The sequence below is a fragment of the Salvelinus namaycush genome, chromosome 13 (genome assembly GCF_016432855.1).
Source record: "Salvelinus namaycush isolate Seneca chromosome 13, SaNama_1.0, whole genome shotgun sequence".
Lineage (NCBI taxonomy): Eukaryota > Metazoa > Chordata > Actinopteri > Salmoniformes > Salmonidae > Salvelinus > Salvelinus namaycush.
The window spans coordinates 5,764,897-5,776,057 of record NC_052319.1 but is presented as its reverse complement, the minus strand read 5'-3'; positions in this window follow the sequence as shown (position 1 = coordinate 5,776,057).

Below are 11,161 nucleotides of genomic sequence, written 5' to 3'. Positions count from 1 at the left end.
TTCGGTGGGGTTTATCGGCGGTTGGCATCCAAAAGGTTGCCTTACCGCTCCCAACTGAACTATAGTATAGATCCATTACACGTTGTGTAAAGGGGAACCGGGAAATTAAATATATATTTTTTAATTACCCTACCAACTAACCCTATACTCATTAAAACCTTTGGATGCGACTACTGTCGTCATCCAAAGATTATACAACTTGAATAAACGCTTGGAGGTACGGATGACAGCAGTGGTGTAGTCTACGGCGATACGGATATCATGTATTATTGCTATCTACATAGCGCATTGATGTGAATCACACTGCTGCTCTCTCGTTTATTTGCGCCTTACGGATTGTGGTTGTTGTGGATGGCTGTTCTCAAATCTACATCTGTATTTGAACGCAATAATGGTTGAATTCATGCAGCCTACCAATTCTTGTTTTTGAAACCAGTGGAAAGCCAGTGAAATATGCGCTCTTGCAACAGCTGCATAGTGCGGAATCCAAGCCTATGGAGTAAAAGTGGGGCTTTTATTGCTCAATCTAATTCATGCTGATAAAAATATATATCCATAGGCCTAATGGACACATGCTCAAACTTGCACACTTTTGATAGACTTAAAGGGGCAATCTGTAGTTGCTACATCCATTTTTGGACTAATAAATTATATATATATATATATATCCATTGATTCTTGAAGAATATAAATTATAAATGAGCTTAGTTCTACTGTCACATTCCATGATAACCCAAAATATAAGCTTGTTTTACTCCAATGTTTGTAAACATTGTAAATGTGAAGAAACACTGTATAGCCTCATAACATGGCTAAAACAATATGTTTTATATAATGGATGGTTAACTCTTGCATCCATAGCTGTCTATTAATCTGAGAGTGGTTACATTTCTCCAGGCCCATCCCTCAGCTTTTTACCAAAACTGAGGCAGACTACCATTTTGTTATTGTTTCATCTGTGGATTTGCCCTTTAAACAGCTGCATATTATCAAGATATCCAAGTGTCACCAACCAAATGGTAAACAATAGGCCTATAGCAAATGGCATTCATTTTTCATATGTAAATTGAACTTTTCAGTAGTGCTCAAAGCATGCCATTCCATGAGCACAGCATTTATTTTTCAACTCGAATCAATGAGCCCAACCAGTCCTCCATGACAACAAAATCATAAACAACAGAGTAGGGCTGGCTAATAAGTCCTTAGTTTTGAGGTCATGCTCAGGTAAAACAATTTGAATAATCTATTCTTCCATATTTCCAAGTCCTATTCTTGAAGGTCAAGGGGTATAACATGTATTGGAATGACTGGAATTCTGATAGACTTTGGTTTTTAATGTAAATATATAGTTTCATCGTATTATTATATGTAGTAGAAAGCGATGGGTTAGAAGAAGCCTACAGAACCAACCCGTAAAGTTAAATTTAACATCCATATATGGCCAGCTATGTAAACTTTAACATTGATTTATTCTGCGCCTCTTAACACTTCTTATGGCTGCAGGGGCAGTATTGAGTAGCTTGGATAAAAGGTGCCCATTTCAAACAGCCTCGTACTCAATTCTTGCTCGTACAATATGCATATTATTATTACTATTGGATAGAAAACACTCTCAAGTTTCTAAAACCGTTTGAATTATATCTGTGAGTAAAACAGAACTCATTTTGCAGCAAACTTCCTGTCAGAAAGTGAAAAATCTGAAATCGAGGCTCTGTTCCAGGGCCTCCCTAATCATTTGCTTGAAATCTATTAGTATACATGCACTTCATACGCCTTCCACTAGATGTCAATAGGCTGTGAGAGGTGAAATGGAGTGTATATATATTTCTATGGTCAAAAGAGAGAGCTTGGAATGACAGGACCCCAATTTCCTTTGTTCAGGAAGACGCGGAAAGGACTTCCGCATTGGCTTCTGAAAAGCTTTTGTTATAGACGGCTAATATCTCCGGCTTTGATTTTATTTGATAAATGTGACAATATCATCGTAAAGTATGTTTTTTCAATATAGTTTAATCAGATTATTGAATTTTTTTCGGGAGTTTTGGCGTGTTCCGTTCTCTGCGTTTGTTGACGATGGACAGCTTCGCGCCACTTGGCAAGTTTTGCTTGCAAATTCGAGAGGGAAAAAGGACATTCTAAATCCAAACAACGATTGTTCTGGACAAAGGACCACTTATACAAGATTCTGATGGAAGCTCAACAAAAGTAGGACCCATTTATGATGTTATTTCCTATTTCTGTCGAAAATGTGTTGTTGCGTTTTCCGCCTTGATCTTTGGCGCTGTCTCGCTATAACGTAAGCTGCATGTCGTACTAAAGTTATTTTTAGAATTCTAACACGGCGATTGCATTAAGAACTAGTGTATCTATAATTTGCTGTACAACAAGTATTTTTTAGTAACGTTTATGATTAGTTATTTGGTCAGAATAGGTGAGTGTCAGAAATATATCCGGAGATTCTGGAAAATATTTGCTAAGTTTTCACAATGTATAACCACGGATTTCAGCTCTAAATATGCACATTTTCGAACAAACCATATATGTATTGTGTAATATGATGTTATAGGACTGTCATCTGATGAAGTTTATGAAGGTTAGTGAAATAATTAATATCTTTTGCTGGTTTTGTCGCTATCGCTACTGTTGCCTTGAATCAATGCTGTTGTGTGGTTGGCTATTGTAGTAAGCTAATATAATGCTATATTGTGTTTGCTGTAAAACACTTAAAGAATCGGAAATATTGGCTGGATTCACAAGATGTTTGTCTTTCATTTGCTGTACACCATGTATTTTTCATAAATGTTTTATGATGAGTATTTAGGTATTTCAATTTGGTCTCTGTAGTTGTTCTAGCTGCTTCGGTGCTATTTCCGATTGTAGCTGCAATGTAAAACTATGATTTATACCTCAAATATGCACATTTTTCGAACAAAACATAGATTTATTGTATAACATGTTATAAGACTGTCATCTGATGAAGTTGTTTCTTGGTTAGTTTGGTTGGTTCTTGGTTAGTTTGGTTGGTTTTGTGCAAGCCACCTGTGCTGTGAAAAATGTCTGTGCTTTTTTGTATTTGGTGGTGAGCTAACATAAATATACGTGGTGTTTTCGCTGTAAAACATTTTAAAAATCGGACATGTTGGCTGGATTCACAAGATGTTTATCTTTAATTTGCTGTATTGGACTTGTTAATGTGTGAAAGTTAAATATTTCTAAAAAATATATTTTGAATTTCGCGCCCTGCACATTTCGCGGCTGTTGTCATATTGTGCCCGACTTCGGGCTTGCAGCCCAAAGAAGTTGGGAAAGTAATCTACTGTATAAGTAACAGAATTGAATCAGATTACATTACTGAGTTTGGGTAACCCAAGAACAATTTTGGACAGATAACTAGTATCGGATTAAATTTAGAAAGTAACCTACCCAACCATGGCTATGAATGCCAAGAAGCCAACCTTACTGAAACATATATCACTCATTGGCCTATCCCTCTGTTCTGGCACAGATCTACTATTCAGAAGGATCCTCTCAGAATCCCTCACCCTTGATCCACTCTCCTCTACTTTCTTCACATCCTCAGCATACGACACCTTCTGCACTACTCTGACCCTGGCCACCTTAACCTCCCTCTCTCACACCGGACACCGCCAATCCCCAGCAACATAGGCACCCCTACAGTTGACACACTTTTCCCACCAAAACTACACATTCCTCTGTCCCATGTCCTCCTGCACACTTCCCGCATCTTGCAATCTCCCTCCGACACTCTGCTGTGACATGCCCATAAATGTGACCTATAACACTGCAGTGGATTCGGCACAAAGCTCTAATAGCATAACTCATATGTCCTAACCTTACTTTGTCAGGTAAAGAAAGACTGTGTCACCTCTGTTTCACCACGCTCTCAGCCGGGTCTGCGTCGCACCAAACGACAGGCGTCACAAACACCAGGAATCTTCAACTTCAATTACCCCACCAAAAACTATTCTGGGTGCCGCAGTAAAAGTATTGTAGGGAATACTCAGTAGGGTCCGTAGAATGTATAGATGGTTTCATTTCATGGGGCTTTGAATAATACAGAGTGTTGCTGACCTTTTACTGTGGTCAAACAGCTTAAAATGGGGTGCCTGGACACTATATGGTACAAATATACAGTAGCTGTACAAGAAAAACAATTATTTGTGCAGAAGTAAAAGTGGGATTGGGATTACTCACTAGGGTCTGTGGAATATATACTGAACAAAAATATTAACGCAACATGCAACATTTATATTTACATTTTATTTCATTATTAATAAACATATAGCTTAATTTCATCAGTCTGCTCTATCATTCAAGTTTTAAATCTTAACTTCTTTCACTTAAGTAATTTCCTCTCCAATCACTCATGGATTCACATTGCCCTCTCATAAGACTGCGTTAGAGAACAAGGACGGCATAGGCAAGATGCAGTTGATGGTATAGTGTACAGTATATACATATGAGCTGAGTAATGTAGGGTATGTAAACATTATATAAAGTGCCATTGTTTAAAGTGGCTAGTGATACATTTACTACATCAATTTTTCCATTATTATTCTAATCCCATATTTGCGTTAGTACACTGCAGGAACAACTCTACAATGATCACAGATATGTGATAGTACACGGCGAAGGGTTAAATAGCCTACCTCCATGTCAGTGAAGAGCTGTTAAGTTAAAACCAAGACTCGAATTGAGGGGGTATGAGAGGGTATTCCAATGGCAATAAAGAAAATGGCAGAAAGCATAAGCCTACCCAAGTTAGCTTAAGATTGTTTAGAAAATAAAACGGATCTAATTATAGAATGTGATCTCTTACAGCACTTTGGTCTGCAATGCTTTATGTTAGAAACAAGCTGTAAAATACCCAGGAAAGACGTGACTTGGATGCATATGGAGATATACAATATACAAAGTATTTGGATACCCCTTCAAATTAGTGTATTTGGCTATTTCAGCCACATACATTGCGGACAGGTGTATAAAATCAAGCACACAGCCATGCAATCTCCATAGAGAAACAATGGCAGTAGAATGGCCTTACTGAAGAGCTCAGTGACATTCAACGTGGCACCATCATAGGATGTCAGCCTTCCAACAAGCCAGTTTGTCAAACTTCTGCCCTGCTAGAGCTGCCCCGGTCAACTGTAAGTGCTTTCTGTTATTGTGAAGTGGAAACATCTAGGAGCAACAACGGCTCAGCACTGAAGTGGTAGACCACACAAGCTCACAGAACGGGACTGCCGAGTGCTGAAATGCATAGTGCGTAAAAATCGTTTATCCTCGGTTGCAACATTCACTAGTTCCAAACTTAATGAAATGGGTTTCCATAGCCGAGCAGCCGCACACAAGCCTAAGATCACCATGCGCAATGCCAAGCATCTGCTGGAGTGGTGTAAAATTTGCCGCCAGTGGACTCTGGAGCAGCAGAAACGCTTTCTCTGGAGTGATTAATTATTACACCATCTGGCAGTCCGACAGACAAATCTGGGTTTGGTGGATGCCAGGAAAACACAACCTGTTTAAACCCAGACAGCTTTAAGGTAAACACTTGTGACCTTCTCTCATTGGGTTAAGCAACAGAAGAGTAGCCAGAAGTTAAAGCTGACATTGTTCTGCGTTGGTAGGCCTACTCTGTCTGGGGTGGAAAGGTAGGCCTAACTTTAGAATGTACCATGCTCAAATTTCTAATGACGTCTCAGATGAAATTATTTGTAAACAAGGACAGTTTGGTTGCAAACAAGACAAACTGATTTGGCATTAAAGAAATATAAGATGAACACATAAGGCCTATAGTCCATTCTTAACCTGTCATTTTGAACATTTGTGTGGTGTTACAGGTTCTGCTGATATGTTAAATGATGTAGAAATGCATGGTCTGCAAACCCACAACCTTCTTGGATGCAGCCCTGTGTGCCATCAAAATTCCTGTGTTGCCGTCTAATGCTTACAGGACGAAGAACAAAACTGCATATCTAAGGCTGGTCTGCCCAAGAAGTGAGGCTAAACGGTAGGCATGTTCTCTTTTTTCAAGCGTTCAGGGAGGGTTCAGATAAAATATATTTTGCTGAAGGGAGGGCCGTGCATTTGCATTTCAGAGGTCCAATTTCCTCCATGTAACCCGTATTATAAATAACGTTCACTCCCTGAAGCGTTCCCTTTAAATACGGTGCACCTTTTAGTTCGAATTTTGTCCAAAGACTAGAATATTTTGAGAGAACGGGTTCAGAATATTCGGGATCAATGAAAGTATGATTGATCCCGAATATATTCATACTCGTCTCTGTTCCAGCACCAATTGGTAGATTTAAAAAAATACTGTGATCTTGTAGATGATTTAGGTTTAGGAAAGTATTTATGAATCATAAAAAACAGGTCTGGAGAGCCTTTACACACAAAAGTCAGAAAACGGTGGATTGATTCATTCTTAAAATTGCCACATTCAGTTCTTCAACCCATGGTAACGTTGGAAGATTAGTGTACATAGCCTTATATTAGGGAGAATAGTGTACAATAGTAGGCTATAACCTTGTCTATTCCCTGCACTAACCATGGAACTGTTTGATGACACGGCCAAGTATTGTGCCATGCATCGGGTTCAAACTGTTACGGCTTGGTCTGCTCTCCGCTCAATGACCATTTAATTTTTTTAAACCTTTATTTAACCAGGTAGGCCAGTTGAGAACAAGTTCTCATTTACAACTGCGACCTGGCCAAGATAAAGCAAAGCAGTGCGACAAAAACAACACAGAGTTACACATAAACAACGTACAGTCGATAACACAATAGAAAAAGCTATGTACAGTGTGTGCAAATGTAGAAGAGTAGGGAGGTAGGCAATAAATAGGCCATAGAGGAAAAAATCATTACAATTTAGCATTAATACTGGAGTGATAGATGTGCAGATGATGTGTAAGTAGAGATACTGGGGTGCAAAAGAGCAAGAGGGTAAGTAATAATATGGGCATGAGGTAGTTGGGTGGGCTGTTTACAGATTGGCTGTGTACAGGTACAGTAATCGGTAAGCTGCTCTGATAGCTGATGCTTAAAGTTAGAGAGGGAGATATGACTCCAGCTTCAGAGATTTTTGCAATTCGTTCCAGTCATTGGCAGCAGAGAACTGGAAGGAAAGGCGCCCAAAGGAAGTGTTGGCTTTGGGGATGACAAGTGTAATATACCTGCTGGAGCACGTGCTACGGGTGGGTGTTGCTATGGTGACCAGTGAGCTGAGATAAGGCGGGGCTTTACCTAGCACTTTACCTAGACTTATAGATGACCTGGAGCCAGTGGGTTTGGCAACGGATATGGAGTCAGGGCCAGTCAACGAGACCATACAGGTCGCTACATTACATTACTTTTTTTAATCAACTGTTAGTAATGATCCTCAGCAACAACCAAACAGCCGTGATGGCATTTACAGAGGACGCAAATAAAAGGTAAACAAAACAAATGGAACAATAATGTAGGTTACACCAATTGAAGAGAACAGTAAATTGATAGTTGAATATGTGGTTATTAGGCCTACTGACGGTCGATACTGATATTTAACATAGAAATAGGACAGAGAAAGTCAGGGGAGCCTATAATTAAGACATTTGAGATTGCCCATAAGTTTTAAAAACTCCCTAGTCCTTGCCGATGACAAACATACCGCATAACATGATGCAGCCACCACCATGCTTGAAAATATGAGGAGTGGTACTCCGTGATGTGTTTACCCCAAACATTACACTTTGTATTCAGGACATTCATTTCTTTGCCACATTTTCTTTCAGTTTTACTTTAATGCCTTATTGCAAACAGGATGTATGTTTTTGAAATGTTGTATTCTGTACAGGCTTCCTTCTTTCCATTCTGTCAATTAGGTGACTATTGTGGACTAACTAAAATGTTATTCATCCATCTTCAGTTCTCTCCTATCACAGCCATTAAACTGTTTTGAAGTCACCATTGGCCTCAGGTTGAAATACCTAAGCAGTTTCCTTCCTCTCCGGCAAATGAGTTAGGAAAGATGCCTGTATCTTTGTAGTGAGTTGGTGCATTGATACCTGTTACGTACGCCTCTTGGAGGGAACGCAACACCCTGCTACACTCAACTCCCCGTGGAGTGAAAGAGGTATGTGATTGTAGGTGCGGGTAAGGATGGCAGAGGCAGAGAATATTACCGTTTACAGGGAATTTATTTCCTTAACACTAATGTGGGGAAACGGGGCTGGACAGAACCAAAGCAAAGAAAGTTAAAGAGTCCCCTCTCCTACCTTACCTGCCCACCCACTATTTACCTAACCTTTTAGCACCTCCTGGCGTGCTAACCAAAATATAGGGGGTGGTCCGCCCAGGTCTTACCTAGTGTGCATAGACAGTAAATACTACGGGTTATGTATGCCCGCAGGCCCCTTTTCCCCCCTGGGAACAAAAACAGAATAATTACTAACATAAAGTGAACAATATCAATAATCACAGTCCTTTTAAAATACACACACCTCAGAAGTAGCGGCTACAAAATACTTCCAACAAAACTGTTACTGGGCAACAACCAAAACAGGACATCAAAGATGCTCTCGCTTCCTGACAAAAGCTTTTATCCAGCTGGAGAAATAGTTGGTAATTGAAAACAGCTGTTTCCCCTGACGAGAGGGAGGGTTCAGAGCTCCAATCATCGATGCGGCTGACCAATCAGCTGCTGAGAATCCAGGAAGCCATTTCCTGAAATACAAACACAAAACACAGAAACTGGGGAACGTAACAATACACCATCCAAAGTATAATTATACTGTACAAAAATATAAACGCAACATGTAAAATTTTGGCCCCATGTTCATGAGCTGAAATAAACTATCCCAGAAATGTTCAATTTCTCTCAAATGTTGTGCACAAATTTGTTTACATCCCTATTAGTGAGCATTTCTCCTTTGCCAAGATAATCCATCCATCCACCTGACAAGCGTGGCATATCAAGAAGCTAATTAAACAGCAGGATCATCACAGTTGCACCTTGTGCTGGGGACAAATCATTACAAGCATTTCGCTACCCCTGGCAATAACATCTGCTAAACACGTATGTGACCAATAAAATTTGATTGATAAACAAATATTGCAGTTTTGTCACAAAACAATGCCACAGATGTTTCAAGCTTCGAGGGAGCATGCCATTGGCATGCTGACTGCAGGAATGTCCACCAGAGAACAGAATGTTAATTTCTCTACCATAAGTCGCCTCCAACGTCATTTTAGAGAATTTGGCAGTACGTTCAACCGGCCTCACAAGCGCAGACCACGTGTAACCACGCCACTCCAGGACCTCCACATCCGGCTTCTTCACCTGCAGGATCGTCTGAGACCAGCCACCTTGACAGCTGATGAAACTGGAGTATTTCTGTCTGTAATAAAGCCCTTTTGTGGAGAAACTCATTCTGATTGGCTGGGCCTGGCTCCCAAGTGGGTAGGTCTATGCCTCCCCAGGCCCACCCATGGCTGCGCACCCTGCCTAGTCATGTGGAATCTATAGATAAGGCCTTAATGCATTTGTTTCTATTGACTGATTTCATCATATGAACTGTAACTCTGTAAAATCGTAGAAATCGTTGAATGTTACGTTTATATTTTTTGTTCAATGTAATAACTAATAATATGCTCGAAGGCATATTCAGTGAATGCTCTTTTTTTATATCTGCAAATCGGTGCCCTTCCTTGCAAGGTATTGGACAACTTTGTGGTTGAATCTGTGTTTGGAATTCACTGCTCGAATGAGGGACCTTACAGATAATTGTATGTGTGGGGCACAGAGATGAGGTAGTCATAAAGAAATCATGTTAAACACTATGATTGCACACAGAGTGAGTCCCTGCAACTCATGTGACTTGTTAAGCACATGTTTTACTCCTGAACTTATTTAGGGTTGCCATAACAAAAGGGTTGAATACTTATTGACTCAAGACATTTCAGCTTTTCATTTTTAATTAATTTGTAAAAATGGCTAAGAACATAATTCCACTTTGACATTATAGGGTATTGTGTGTAGGCCAGTGACAAAAAAATCTAAAAACTGAAGGGACGTGAATACTTTCTGAAGAAACTGTAGTTTATTCCAAATATGAACACTGAACAATTACAAACCACTGATATTCGCTGTAAATGAACTAACATGACCTTTGAAAAACTTGCCTGATATGATATCCCTTTATATGAGGAATTAGCAGAGGAATCTTCAATCCATTAGATTGAATGAATCCATCTAAATCTCAATTCATGTCAGGGATCATTAGTTGTATTCCTTGATGACTAACATTTTGCCTAGTTGACCAAACATGGATAAGAAAAGAAACTGCTGTATTTCTATCCACATGATGGCAGCAGCATGTCCAAGTGTAGGTGGGGGAAAAAAACATTTATTCAGTGCCTCTGAGAAATGATACAGCACATACTTGTTACAAAAATACTGGTTCAGTCAAGACAACAGTAGCACTATAGCCAAAAGAAGTCTCAGAAATTCAACAACACGAGGCTAATACAAAGTGTCTTAATAAAATGCATCTGGGTTTCCTCAACCATCACAGTCAGCAGCCACTTCAATAGAAATTAGCACACAATTTAACTCAAAACATTTTCAAACCCCAATGGTAGGTTATTATGAACTGGATTTTCTTTTTTGATTAACACCTTCCATCAAATTTGTCTCAGCCTCTGCTTTACAGACATTATAACTTATGTCTTAGATATAAACATGGCACATTTTGACGAGGACATATAAAAGTTATCTTCACCAAAAGGAAAATGTCAAGTAAACAGAAAAGTTCTATATGGAATTTAAAGTAATCATATTTATAATCACATTTAACATATTTGTGACCTGGTACATAACATTATAGCAATATTCTTTCTAAGAACCATCATATCTTATCTGAGTTTTATTATATCCAATTGGTAGTAGTTACAGTCTTGTCTCATCGCTGCAACTCCCGTATGGACTCGGGAGAGGCGAAGGTCGAGAGCCATGCGTCCTCCGAAACACAACCCAACCAAGCCGCACTTTCTTGACACAATGCACATCCAACCCGGAAGCCAGTCGCACCAATGTGTCGGAGGAAACACAGTATACCTGGCAACCTGGTCAGCGTGCACTGCGCCCGGCCCGCCACAG